The sequence below is a fragment of the Helicoverpa armigera genome, chromosome 2 (assembly GCF_030705265.1).
Source record: "Helicoverpa armigera isolate CAAS_96S chromosome 2, ASM3070526v1, whole genome shotgun sequence".
NCBI lineage: Eukaryota > Metazoa > Arthropoda > Insecta > Lepidoptera > Noctuidae > Helicoverpa > Helicoverpa armigera.
In genome coordinates, this window is record NC_087121.1 from 650,562 (window position 1) to 664,024 (window position 13,463).

Sequence of the window (13,463 nt, forward strand, 5' to 3'; positions counted from 1 at the left end):
TTTCGTAAATTTTATATACCTACTTACTTGTATTAAAAAGGTTGTATATCTACATCGCCAGGCTTGAACACTGGCCCTTCAGTTTCACAAGTACTCCCAAGGACTGAGGGCGTTAAGTGATCTCGGATCCTTCACAGAGTATCTTAGATACGAGAGATGCTGTACTTAAGAGATTTCCCAGAAAGTATTAGTCAGTTACTGCTTTCAAGAGCTTCTGTAGTACAAGAATTAAACATAATGATGGAGATTTTGATCTTAAACGTCGGTGCTATTCATTGATTTAACTGATAGATTGACGATCTCTTTCAAACTACAATACTTCATTACATTTTGTGATCTGAATATGCATGTATAAAAGAAATATAATATAATATAAAAGAAATTCAGCCATGTCATGTTTTTATATGCGTCTGAGACCATAGTGCCAGAGTGCCAAACGTCAGTCAGCGTTGGTGTTAAATAAGCATTGAGCGTGTATGAGGGGTATGAACCAAACAGCAAAACATTGATGTTACATAATTTGCACTTATTAATATTTCTGCTACCACATACTAAAAATTCAAAGTCATATCGCCAATGAATCTAACAGCCTAACATTATCCATCAGTCGACTCGCAGCATTCAGTCAATGTTTCACGCGCACTTGAAGCCGACGGGTCAACTTGGCTTATCCCATATCCTGGCTGTAATTCACTGGGAACTAAGTTTTCAGTCGACTTACTCTTGAAATATGGATATGAGGAGTATTACGTAGTGGCTCGGCTTACCCTCTCTTGGAGCCAGCAGTCGTTTTAAGAAAATACCAATTTATGACTTCAAGTAACATTACAAAAATATACATTAAAGTAAGGAATAACAAAACGATTTATTTGTAAGATAGATTTTAGAAGCTACTATTACCTACTGAGAAATATGTACAATACGATCGACAGACAAAAAAGATTAAATACTTCTTTACAATAATAGGCTTCTTTCGTGTATAAGGTTGTTGCTAAGCGTGCGATGTAAGCTTAAATGAAATCTCAGGTATTATTTGCTTCTTTAATAGGTTATTTTTAGTAGCAGTCTGGAGTCTGGATTTAGGCCCGGTTGACAACAAAGGCCAGACCTTATTATTCATAGAAAGCTTTGTTCACAAAACTGACAAAAAATATACTTACAAGTTACAATTTTGCTCCCGGTAACTTTATTCTATAACTTACGGAAGACGTTTTTTAAACACAAGTCTCATCTTTAGTTACAGCCTTTTTTTATCTTCCCACTGCTAGGCACAGGCCTCCTATCACATCTCAAGTCTCATATACCCAATAAATATTAGAAGTTACCTTCTGTAACTGGCTGACACGAGATAGAAATGAGCCTTGATGACACTAAGCTATGTGAGACAATAACAATATCTACAATTGCATGTAAAATCAGCGTTAACTTAAAATCAAGCACAAAAAGCGAGTGACAGCGCTGTGCCAGTTAGTCGTCCAAACAGCATTGCTTGTTAACGCTGAATATTAAACATTTGAGTACAGCTGCTGAATTTACAGCTAGTCCTCCGGGGATAGCTATAAACTGTTTTATACTTAATATTATTTGTAACGACGGTATGTCTTGTCCAGATGTGGGAAATGGTACTAAAGGAAACCTTTACACAAGTGTTTTGCTTTGTATTTTTTTGTAATACAGGTACCCAAAATTTTAGATCGATGGTCTATGTTTATTAAACGTAGATATAATTCGGCCAACTTTTTGTACCAAGAGCCACAAAATTTCATAACTCTATTTAATCAACGACTAATTATAGAGCCGTCTTAGTAAGCCGTTAAATAGTGCGGAACCTTATTTCTGCAGTATTTAGCTAGCAGACGAAACCGCGAATTAATTATAAACACAAAGACGCGAACTACTTTTGTCGCAGCGCTCAGATCCTAATTACGTCAGCAACACTAACTACCTACATTAATTCATTATATGTACATACATACTGTAATTAACTAAAAACTTCATGATAACCTTTAATAAGAATTTCTGGGAAACGACAGACACGTGTATATTTTATGTTGCCTTATAACAATGCTTTCAGGTAATTTCATGCTGAGATTTCACCAAAACTGTTCGTTAAAAACCCCCGACCCAAAAAAGTACGCAATAATTATGACAGAAGGTAAAAACGCTGAACCCTATAAAAAAGCATAAAATAACTTTTAACACGTAAGGACCAACTAAAGCATGTCAGACTAAACTAATTTTTGTCGTGTCAGGGGACCGCTCTAATTCATTACTTTAGATACGTGTTTTTTTTTATACGAATGTTGTAATTAGGTAGGTATCATTTAATTTATGTAAGTATTTTTGAAGGTAAAAAGCGGTCCCCCGACATGTCAAAATTTAGTTTAGTCTGACATGCTTTAGTTGGTCCTTACGTGTTAAAAGTTATTTTATGCTTTTTTATAGGGTTCAGCGTTTTTACCTTCTGTCATAATTATTGCGTACTTTTTTGGGTCGGGGGTTTTTTTAAATTTATAATTTAATTTTATTTCATGCTTTTTGAAGGATCTCCTTAATTTTTCCTGCTTTCGTTTAATTTCTTTTATCTGCCAAAGGAAGCTGTTTAACAATCCTCATGACAAACTGGGTCTGGGAGAATTGCACAGATTGAGAAACAATAAAGATTAACCTTTGGTCATTCTAGATTTTCAGTAAAAATATAAATCGGTTTATCCGTTTCATTCCGGCATTCTAGGGTTTCATCCGCCACATCCCATTTCCAGCATCAGGTTCTCGTTAATCAGAAACATGAAGAGAACTCGTCAAGACAAATTCAACGAGCCCAAACTCGATGGGTTTCCTAAAAGGCAGTTCAGGGTTACGTCTCCTACCTTCGTGCCCTACCAGCAGACCAGCTCAGTGGTTCCAGAAGACATTAGTGTTTCAAATTTCAGATCCCACATATTCTAGCAAGTAAACTGAGCGTGTAACATTCCTATCACACCTAACAATCGAGCTGATGACCTTGAAGACCTGAACCGATTTCCACCAAACATAGCTAAGAACACTCCCGACTGACATACCTTTTAAACAAAAAAAACCGCATTATAATCGGATCATCCGTTTGGGAGCTACGATGCCACATACACACACACACACACACACACACACACACACAGACACGTCAAACTTATAACACCCCGTCGTTTTTGCGTCGGGGGTTAAAAATGAGTAAGCGTGTGTTTGCGCACAATAACAATAAAAATGTTAAAATCTCATTTGATTACTGTTCGATTATTATTTTTTATGGTATACAAATACATTTTGAGACGGAGAGCAGAGAGTTGCCTCGTTGGTCTAGTGATCGCAAGCGCAACTTCAGAAATATAGAGAGAAAGTCCAAAGGAATCTAATCCAAAATGTCAAGGTCATTATTCTCATTTCTCCCAACTGGATGACGAAGGCAGACAGATTTCAAAATGTGAGTACAGGAACTACTTGACCTTTGTCTAAAACCTGACCTGTGTCTGCCTTTCAACGAAAACAAACAAGATGTTATCTTTTATGACAACCTGTACGAGTAATACAAAGGAGTTTAAAAGGGACCAAGAAGGTATATATGGCACCTACACGTATCTACTATCCAACCTTTTACTTGTAAACGTTAACATGGCTGTACATATTACCCACGGCATAACGAAAAACTAGGTTTAGATAAGACCGTTATATAATACCGTTATATAAGACCGTTTCCACTCAGTATCATGCAATTCAGCCGGAACGCGAGAAAAGCAAAGACAAACATCACATATTTTAGCAAAATAGACAGCACGCTAAATCTAGCCTTAAAGGATAAACTAAACATACGTATAAACTACATCAAACAAGTTTATATTTAAGCGACTCTGTGAGGTTGTAAAATATAAATACATACAAACTCGGGGCCTTGGGGACCATAAATTGTGACCAAATTATAATTTACGCGACAAACTTTTGTACTGAACTTTATAACTCGGTTGTTTAAAGAAGATTTCGGGTCATAACTTTAAGTTCAAGGTCAAGGTTACTAGGGATTTGAGATGATTTGAGTGTCAAGAAATCTGTATTTATGACAATAAATATTTGTTTATTGTAAGTAAGAAGCATTTCAGAACTATATAATATAGAAAAGAAAAATATCTTTTACATTAATCGTATTAATGCTACCTGTGTCAAACTCAAAATAATGACGTATTGCAGAATGCTGCTTAGCAAAACATGTTTATTTAAAATTAATTTAAATCTCCTATCTCACAAAAGCAACATTCTAAATTAAATAATATCCAATTGGCACGTTAAACGGCAGTTAAACACCAACTTCAAGGTCAAGGTCACAAAGCAATTGAGTTTGAGGAACTATGTCATGGGGCTGACAAGTGTGTAATCGGTTTTGGCAAGGTTTAGACATGTTAGTAAACTGTCAGATTACATTATCAGCCATGCTTATGATGGCTTAATAAAGGTCTGTCTAAGTAATAAGTCGGAACAAGGGGTTAATGTGACCTTTGACATTCAGTCATAACGTCTTAATAGTCTAGTGGATATAAGTTATTTGAAGCCGCAGAAGTTGCGAGTAATTTTTACACATTTTTAACCGACTTCAAAAAAAGAGATTCTCTGTTAGACCTGTACGTATGTATATTTGTGCGCGATTATTTCACGTTCGGTTGGAAAGACATTGAAGCAATTTTAAGCATAGTATTTTCCAGACTTGAGAATTTTAGGTAGAATAACAAAGTTGGGTTTATTAAAAAAATAATAATGAAAATCAATCACACACAGCACATTCTTGGATAAATACCGAAAGATTTATCAAATCCCAGTATGTAGTTACAGAGATTATATGTCTACTAAGAAGAGCTGACAAATAATAACAAAAGTATTTATTTATTTCATTCTGGTAGAAATTATTTGCTAAAATAACAGTGTATGCAAAGTTTTCCTTTTGGAATGTACACGAGTACACAATAAAAGGTATATTTATTGTTGTTCTATTATAAATGTTTGTTCAGGCAAATGTAGAAAAATAAAACTGTTACTATGAACATTTTGAGTTACTTTTGTAAATAAATAAAACGTAAAGTATGCACAAAAACTTTTTATTTAGGTACTTGAGGTAAGGAACCAAAGTTAATTATTTCCATTCTTTTGTTAGCTCCCTTTGAAAAAAATCTTAAAGAAAGTGTGGAGGACGATTTTTTATCACTTTCCCTCAGGGAAGCTTGGAGTATCTTTTTGAAATATATGAAGTACTTATCATTTTAGTACCAGGAGCTCACGAGATGAAAGAGCACTAATTCAGATGTACGATGGACCAGGGAAACATAAAACAACAAAGTCATTTGAACAGTCTTGTTTACTAATTCAACAATTGTATTTTTTCAAGAAGCAATTTCTGTGTTGCTATTCTCACAATACGAAAAGGGATCTTGAACTAATATGAAAAGCTTTGAGACACGGTTTTAATAATTTCGTAAAAATTAAATGAAGGATTATTTTTTCTAGTTTAAGTCACGGTTAAATCACTGAAAAGGTTTATATGGAACATTTTAGACTTGACCCATAGAAAGGCAAGTTCCTTCACAAAGTGAGGAAAACCACAGGAAATTACTATAGCAACTAAACATTCACAATCTAGATTTAACATACGCGAGGCAACCAGTCGACCGTTTTGGTCCTGTTGAAAACGTGCACCAGGTATTTTCATTCGGTCAATTAGTATCGCTACGCTCAAAGGACTTTTTACAGTAAAACCAAAAAAAGTATTTTCTGTGCAGCCAATATAAACTGAGTTTTATAATTATACTAAATCTGTGGCATTCCCTGATACATGTGTGATTTTTTTCTATAGAATTTTTTTCAATAGCGTTCTACTAACTATTATACGTACATATTTATTTAACGAAAATGGTTTTTTCTAGTCCACCTGCGAATTGTCTCAAGAACATCGTAAAAACTTTTCTGAGAGTGCCATAAAGGGTGTTACTTGCCTCATTTCAATCGAAAATATATTTAACACGTGTTTTTATTTAGCAATTTGCGTTAGAGTTGGTCTTAAGAACGACCCGACTTGAACGAAGTCCAATCGTAAAAAACTTTAGGACACGACAAAAATGGTTAGTACTTGTGTCTCTCTTTATCGCTGTTTGAAGAATTTTACTGCATTAGTTGTTGTGAAATAAGACTTCGCCATCACTACCTCCACTGGGCCACCACGACATTTTTTACGGGTAGTCAGAAGCCAGAAAGTCTAGCAACCGGTCTAACCTTGGGGTATTGGGTTGGCCAATTAATTAGGTTGAGGAAGTCAGATAGGCAGATTGCTTCTTGTAAAACGCTGGTGCTCCTACATCTGGTTAGACCTTAAGCCGACCCCAACATAGTTTTGAAAAAAGCTAGGCAGACGAGTTGTTGTGAAATAATAACTCACCGTGTAAAATAAATCATCAATGTACATCAAATATAGCAAAGTAACCGCAAAGTTAAGGGCGAAAGACCCACTTAAACTTCAAAGACGGCTGTTAAATTATTCATAGACACATGTATCCGCTTAACGCGTCATTTTTCTTCGGGTCGTTACCGGAGACGAGTTTACGCGAAGCACGTACCCTTAAGCTGGATGATAACGTACGCACATGGTACCTACGGCGAAGTAATCCGATGTTTTATTTAAATACCTTTACTTTAGTTGAAGTTACGGTAGATAATGGTACATACTAGAGCTAGGCATCTAACGCTTGTAGCTGGTGATCGGTCGAATGCTGCTGATGGACGCATTAGCGTCCATAGTGAAAGTATGGGAATATTATGATATAATTTACGTGGCATGTAGACAGGCGTAACGAAATCAGTCGTGCAATACAAACTTCAGCGTAAATAAGCGTCAATCGCGATATAAGGAATTAGATAAAGGATAGTATAGGGGAATCAGATAAATTAGTACCTGGGAAGAGCATATAAGGAAACAATTGAAGTAGTACATAGTGAAAGTATTATACAATGTGTCCCGGGGATAAGTGACCGCCCGAAATTTTTTGAATATTTGTACAAAATTAAGGATAATTTCTTTTATATTTTTGAAAAAAATCATGAAAAAAAATTTATTGTCAGGCCTGTTAATAACAGGCTTTGCTCTTTTTTTTCAAATTTCAACTGACTGTATTTTTGCATTTGTTTGAAATAGCAGCAAACATTGTTCTGAGCTATTGTAGGAAATATCATGTAGTTTATAAATAAATTAAAAGAAAGTGATATTAAGGGGGCATTTATTGGACTTATTTTGAAAAAACTGAAAAAAAGGCGTTATTTTCTTTGAATTTTTATTACATTTTTGTTATGTTTGATAATTTTAATTGATAAACTATGATGTCGGCTAGTCAATAAAGAAAAAAGAATTTTAAAAGATGTAAAAACTTAGGAAATATCTTAAAAAAACTGCAGCACGTCACAGTATTTACTAAAAAAAATAAAAAAATCATTAAAAAAAAAACCAAAGGCGGTAAGTCCCAAATATAAAGGAAATTATCCTTAATTTTGTACAAATATTCAAAAAATTTCGGGCGGTCACTTATCCCCGGGACACATTGTATAAGAAGTACGTAAGACTGTGACCGATCATACCCACACGCGTCTATCACAAACCTCGGAAATGTACCTTTACAATTACGAATGTTGGATGGTATTATTATTTTCAATTAACAACACGACTTGGCGCTTTGTTTGATGACGTGCGGAGAATAAATACGTTCGTTGTGTTTGAGGCAGACATTACGCGAGTTCGCGCGAACTTTCGGCACTGTGGGATAAATTGCCGCCTTTATTAGTGTGAGAAGATGTGTTGGATTTATTTTTGGCTCTTTGTGTTATATAGCATAGATTATTTGGTTATATTAGGGTGCAAATTACCTTGTATAAAGAAACTGTTTACACCTAAACCGTGTTTACTATTTAAATTACTGAATAAATTCCCAGGTATAAGATCAAATTAAGCTAACTAGACAAAATTTTCCTTAAACAAAAATTCGCGGTCAAAAATCCAAGATAAAGATTAAATATATTTTTTTTTATTATTATTCTTACTTAGTTTTAGCCGTGAATGGTAAACTAGAGTCTTAGTAATTCCTATGCGGCGTTGTTAAGTAATACCGCACTAAACTCGTTAGTAGCAGTTTCTAATTTCATTTGTTTTGTTACTCGCTATGACTAAAATTGACTAAATTACGTCAATTTACATTAATTTTAGCATTTTATTTCGGCTTTTTGGCGGAAAGACGGTAATTCTGTTCGCTCTGCTAACTGGTCTAGCTAACAACTCGGTAACCTGAATATCTAAATAGGCAAAGGAATATTTTTTATGGAAATTATATTTTCTTGGTAAAAGTTCGTGAGCTTGAATTTTTGGATATTTTTGGTCCTCAATCAAGATTTACTTAAAACACTTAGCGAAACATCAAAATAGTACCTAAACATATGGATTGATTTTCCAAATACGGAAACAAGTTTTCTCAGGAAACGGATGAAACGGCTGGTAGAAACTGGTATTTATGTAATAAGATTCATTTTATTTGAATATAAATATATTTTCTATCTGATTTTCTAAATGCAACAAAATCCTTACTAAGCAATAAAGTAGACGCAAAAAAATATACAATATCGATTTCAATTTTGCACGGCGAGCTCAATTTGTGCAATATTGCGTTTTTAGCCACATTCTCTGCAGAAGACATTGGATTATGCTGAATAGCAACTTATTTTACATACGAGGGCTTTTGTTTATTTTTGAAAGTTGATAGCAATATATGAATAATCGAGTTTGATACACTCGTTAGAGATTTTAATCGATTCTCGTATCATAAAAAGTTGTGGATGTAAAGAACTAAATGACCTAAACTAAAATAAATACGGACTTACGTACGGCCACAGGAGCGAAAAGTTATGTGGCGTTACTGTAACTTAGCCTAGCTCCTGAAGAATCTAGACATTTTTCTTTAAATAGAAATTTCACTTGCATAATAGACAACTATTACGAACACAACTAATGATACTACTGACACACAAAAACCAATACATTTAATTACTCCAATTTACTTAAACCAGGTGAATACCCAACCATCACGCGCCCTCACATGTACGCCAATCAATCAGTGTCGCCAGTTCCTAAGATATTCGAAGAAGTGTGACGGTGATCGATCCTCGCGACCCCACTCAATATCCTACTCCTCCGTAATAGAGCCTATTGACTGCTCCTCAATAGATGAGCCTGAAATACGGGTGACAAATTTTCTCAACTACGGCCAGTTGATTGAAAATGCCATACGTCGGACAATGTACGGTGATTGAAGGTAGCCCAGGTAGGGAAGGGATACTATAAATAAAGTTATGGGAATATTTTCCTTGATGTATTATGTTTCTGTTGCGTTTAAGTAAGGCTAACTTTGTTTAGTAACATTTTTTATTAAGGGTGAGTCCTAATACGATACGATTTTCATCATCATTAACTAGTTTAAGATCAAAAATGTAAAATTGGTGTACCTAAAAAAGAATATCTACCTATCTATCTATCTACCCAGGCTTTTTCCCAACTATATAGGGGTCGACTTCTAGTCTAACCGAATGTAGCTGAGTACCAGTGTTTTACAAGTTTTTATTAATACGATTTTCAAATACAATATAATTTTATTTATAGTCTTGCATTGTCTTTAGAGTAAGTAAATATTATGTCCAATCTATTTCGGTAACATCCTTCGAAGGATACTATAACTGGATAACAAAATAATTACTCGTACCGATTTATTTTATCACATATCCGGTGTAATCAATACGAGCTGTTTATATATCTGTCACGTTCAGTGTGATTGCAATAACAACTTATATCCTTCAAGATATTTAATTAACAATATAGTTTCACTTCTCAATGTACGATACGTTTTTTTTTTTGGTGCAATATTAATTTTGCAGTATTTTTTTTCTTTACCATTATAAATAATAATACTACCTTAAAGTGGACCTCTTACGATAGAAACCTTAACTTTAAAATTATATCCACAAAGACCTCAAACAACTTAACTTCACATTCTTCAACGTCATCAAAATTCATACACTTCAGGTCTATGAAAGTTTTCTTTTTTCTTCGGCCTTCACAAAGCCTGCAGGTAGTATGCAGGTTAGCTGTAGCATTAATCATCAGACCGCGGCTAGATTGAGCTAATTTTAAATGCATACACCCATCCTTGGCATGCAGGTTGGATGCCTGTTACACCGTTGTGTAACATCAAACATTTTGGTAGGAAATATTGTTACAGTAGGTATGTTTAATCACTTTATTCATTATGTATTATTTATTTTTTATATTTTAAAATAACCTTTGATGTAAAAACCATTTTAATAATTTGTGGTTCATAATTTTCTGAGCCTGCTTAAACATTTACGTCAAATCTTAAACCGCTGAAAGCTTCTAAAAATAAATGTTTCAATTATAACGACAGCCATATTCTCCTAGCTTTGTTTAACCGCAATGATGATATATAAATAAATATAATTATTCACCCTTCTTGTATTTACGAGGCAATATTTTATTCATAAGCGTAACAATCACAGTGTTGTTTTAATAAAAGACTTAATTAATATATACGGAGGTAGGAAGTGCTCGGTCGCGCCGCCTACACAACAAACTTTTACTTAATGTTATTTATGTATCTGTGTCCTAAATAAATAATGATTTATTTGAACAGTTCGTTAATTTATGGACGGCAATTGTTTTTGTCTTACGGCAAAAAAGAGGTCTGTCCTACGTTATTAGTTCTTACAAAAAAAGAAACAGATTTTGTAATTAGCAGTGCCTTTGAACTGTCGCTGTTTCGTAATGTTGAGTTCTTTATCTCCAAAACTGTTTTTTAACAAGATTTTAATTAAGCTCTGTACTAATTTTAACCACTAGGATATCCCTAAAAAAATAACCATACAACATTCTCCTGTATATACACAATACCATACACAGATCCACTGAACCTAATAAATCGAACTCAATTACAAAGTTCTCTAATCGCATACAACACCAATGCACACACACACCCACATTCACAAAAAGCCATACAACTGAGCATTCCCAAATACCATTGACGGCGACAAGATTAATTCGCGGGCAATTTTCCGCGCGGTTTTATTACGCTCCGGTGTGACGGGCGGCCTGACGTACGGCCGAGTTGGTTCGGAGATGGATTACTTCATTCATTACGGTGTGATGGCGTGATGCAACTAATAACGTGCATAACTGTTTATGGGATTATGTTAGGAGTGAAGTGTCTGGTTTTCTGGTGATGCAATTGGGTAGGTTTATGTAAATAAGCTAGTTTCTTGTTGTCTTAAATGTCATCAATGTCATAACCAGTTTTACCAAGGATTATCGGGTGGTCCGGGTAACTGGGTTGAGGAGATCAGAGAGACAGTCCTCTATGACCTCAGTGACCCTCAAAATGTAATAAATGTTGATCATAGTAATTATAATGCTATAAACTCTCGCTCTCTACAAACAACAATTTATTACTATTTTTTAATATTTCCACCTTATACTGTACATTATGGAATGCAATAAACGATATCTATCAATACGATTTTAATAATACCATGCTCGTTACTAACTAAAAATTCCCACGTTCAATATTATAAATATTTCCATTGTAGCGATAAAATGTGTTATTTAATTGCACACAATTTTTTGCGCATAAATACCTAGTCAAAAAATTTATACCAACTTAAACTTGTCAAAAACATGCTCCAAAATTCCCGATAGCATCAACTTAAACGGTTTTGGCTAAAAACCTCATACCGGCTATGGAAACAGTTTAATTAAAACTTAAGATTGGATAATAATCGAAGTTCCGTATCCCCAAGTTTGGTAACTCCACAATGACTTGCGAAGACCCCGAATGTTATGCCAAGCACGTGACACATAGTTAGTGAGTATATTGGTTTTAGCGAATAACTAGCTAACTAGGATTTGGTTAGTCTAAATAGTTTGAAAACAACGGTTTGTTGTAGAACCTATGACTCACGAATTTTTGAAGAATTTGATCACTAATACTATGCACTCAATACTTTTAGCTGGTAGCAATTAGGTAGCAACTTTCTGTATGTTTTCGAGGGGACCGGTGAAGAGTGACAGCGATTCTGACGGTAAACATGGTTTCCGTGGTTTCAAACATATCCCATGGAAACTACTTTCCCGCGCCTGAATTAAATATCGCCTATGTTACCCGGTGATAGTGTAACTTCTCGAAAGTGTAAGAAATTATATCGGTACACAGGTTTCAAAGCCGGATACAAACGAACAAGTAAGTACATGTAGATAGTAAGGACTAGTATAGATAAACGGTACTTACAGAACTTTTTCATACATAACATTACCGCGTACTTTTTCCTCTAAAAGCTTTATATTGTAGTGAAAAGGTGCTTACACAGACTTTCAGCAGTACAGGAATACAGTAATTCTGTGACAATAAAATATTATTTCACATATCCTAGGAAAATAGCTATACTGTATTCAGTACATTATCCTAGTAGTTTTTCCTTAATTTGCAGGGTCAATAAACCTTCTATGATCGGGTCGCAGAAAATTGATTATCTTCAGAATAATATCTAAGGGTTATGTCTGGTGACCGGAGAAATTGGGAGTCGTTTGTTTTATTAATATTTATCTATTTGCATTGAGATGGAGAATACTTGATGATTATATGTATTGCTAGATACTGTATTGTTTTTTCGTTGGAAATTGAAATATGATATAAAAAATATAATTGCATATGTATTATAATTGCACGTGACATAACATTTCCTTATTTTTTACTGTGTTTTCAAAGCATACGTCCATTTGGTTCACTCACGTAATCAAACTGCTTAAGCACATATAAATTACAACATTAATGTCGCTTGAAATCAAAAGCAATATTCTTTCTCGGTCGTAAATGACATTGATTTCATCTATATTTTCGTAGTAACCGTCGCCAAAATAACTCTTACTACGGCGTAGCCAAATGCTACGGCGTAGCACCCTCGTAGTCTTGAATAGTCATGAAGTATGAGTGCTTTAATGACACCGTCAACAACGCATCAGGTGTAGTTGGTCGTGTAAAACGAAGTAAACATGCTCTGCATCAGATACAACGCTGTTCCCCGACTACGTTTTGTCAATAGCTCCAGCTAGTGGGTAGAGGTTGAAGTACAGTACAAGCTATGCGAAAGCAAAGACAAAAAAAAATAGAAAAAGCATAGCAATCAGTTAGAATATAACTCAGTGATTTAATTATAAGGTACTAAACAACCGAATTAATTCCAAAAATCGTACAGTAACCACCAATAGGTACAATAATTCCGAATGACCACATTATATTGGCTATTTTGTGTATGACAAGAAAGTATCATGTAAGATTGTTCATCATTATATTTATATT